This window comes from Mus caroli, unplaced genomic scaffold (genome assembly GCF_978045245.1).
Source record: "Mus caroli unplaced genomic scaffold, Mus_caroli_1 scaffold_6, whole genome shotgun sequence".
In the NCBI taxonomy this organism is placed as follows: Eukaryota; Metazoa; Chordata; class Mammalia; order Rodentia; family Muridae; genus Mus; species Mus caroli.
This window is the reverse complement of record NW_028227261.1, coordinates 33,872,887-33,875,159: the sequence shown is the minus strand read 5'-3', so window position 1 is coordinate 33,875,159 and position 2,273 is coordinate 33,872,887.

Here is a 2,273-nt window from a genome sequence, read left to right as displayed (position 1 = left end):
CACCAACAGACACAGGGCCCAAGGCTTCCACTTATATGCAGGTCAGTCCAGGTCACAACCATCTTTCTCTTAGCCCCGCCCACTGCATCATAGACAGGCAGGGCAGCTGAGACTATGACTCTCCAGAGAGTTCATTTTCTCCAAACCCAGGACAACAGTGGAGCATTGACAGCAGAGGCCAGTGAACTTCAGGGTATTTTATCCTGTAGACAGATCATGCCAGAGAGAAGAAAACTAAATACTGAAGAGCTCTCCCATCACAGTGTGAGATCAATCAGGGAGGGACAAGGCCCTAGTCTCCAGGAGCATGAGAATGAAAAATGAACTGGCAAGATTTTAGCTCACACAGAAGACTATATGTTACTGTAAGCCTGGAGAGATTTGGCAGTCAAGTCTCAGGGCAGGTCACTAGGGCTCATTTTGCTCCACAAGCTGTGAAACTCCTCAGAACTGTGCCAGGCCATAGTGGAGTGTTGCCTGTTGTGGGTTCTGGCCAGGCAGAGCTGACTAATGTTTTACAGCAACTGGGAGAACCAGGACATCACCCCCTACGTTGGGACTCTTCTGGTGAGAGTTGGGCCTCTGACACTAAAGCCACTCCATCATTAGTCACCGTAGAGATACTGCAGCACAGCCACAACAAACATCTGAACTCAGGGATCCAAGGAAGTGCCTTTGTAAGTACACCAGATAGTGTATGGCCAAAGAAAAATCCCTGGCCACCAATAGAGACCCATGGAAAAGAAAGGGCAATAGCTTTTCCATACAGGGTGAAAATGCCAGAAAAAAACCTTCAAAGCCTTCCACTACAAAGCCACAAGGACTTGTCGAAGGACATAGTCACAGGGGATGGCAACATGTCACCAAGCAGGGGGTCTAGAGCAGCATCTCAATACCCTGAACTTGATTTTCTTGAAGAACATGTCCTGAGGGGAAGGAACATCAAGCCCAAGAAAAAGAAGTTGCTGCAGGCAACATTGCCAATTTGCAAATTAGAGAGGAGACATGAAGAAATACAGACATCAAAGCAGGAGAAGATGAAAAGCAAGAGAGTCAACTCAAGGGAGGCCTGGATTCAGTTATTTCCTAAAAAGCCATTCTTGGGGCAAAAGCCAAAGGACCTGGGTTCATTGCTTATGGAAGGAACAAGTCTGCAGCACAGGAAAAAGAGCCAGGCATTGGAGCTGTCATCCAAAGACCATCGTTTGAAGTCAAGCCCCAGACTACACAGACAGAACCTACAGCTAGCTCAGGATGACAGCGATAAGGAGACCACAGGAAGAGGATCCAAAATGGAGAGAAGAAAGCTGAGGGCAGAGTGGTGGGATCCCACAGTCTGGGGTAACCCAGTCAAACTTGTTGAGCGCGATCAATCTCCTCGAAAGACCTGCTCTGAAGTCCACAGTGACCAGAGGAAGTTGCGCTTTCCCATGGGCAGATCCAGTTATAAAGACATAATTCTCACAGGCAGATCAAGCTATTAAAACCCTGTTTTTCTGCTTCAAGAACATTAAAGGCCTCCATTATGGCCCTGAGGCTGTGGTTTCTGGCCAGGGCAATAGCCTGCTCAAATCCAAAGGCCTCCCAGACAACCCCTACAGGGCACCCTAGATCTCTCCTCTTCTGGCTGGCCCTCCTGAGACTATGGCCATCATTCCTCTAGGGAATTTCCTGGGACATCACACTGGTGAGTCTTCTCTGATCCTAGTCATTGCCTGTAGCCATTGGCCTCAGATGAGGTCCCTAGAGAACACCGCATTCCTGAAGTTCCCTCAAATGGAAAGTCTTTCTGAAAGTTTGTCCTCAAGTGTCTGTTGGGCACCCTTACCTGGGACCACCATAGATCCCAGGCTAGACCATCCTTTTTAGGGTGGATCTCTCTTACCAAAGTTGCCCTAGGAGGTCCTTCTGAGGGCCTGGGAGTATCCCTCAGCTGCTGCCCTTGAGTCCTTATAGTGTTTTTTGTTTTTTTTTTTTAATAGAACAATTTTAATCCAGCAACATGGCTACTCTGGCCAGGATCACATCCAAAAACCTAGGTGTGTGTGTGATCCAGCTGAAATATAGACAAGTCTTTAGTGCAGACCTTTAATTCTAAACTGTGACATGTAAGAGGTAGACAAAGAGTGGAATCAGAGAAAGACTGGACAGAATGAGTTGGAGATAGAATATCTTCAACTCTCAGGAGAACGGATAGGAGAGAGGCTACTTAAGAGCAGTGCAGGGTGAGTTCTCTTGAGTTCAGTCAGGTTGAGTTTGATGCAGTTCAGTTG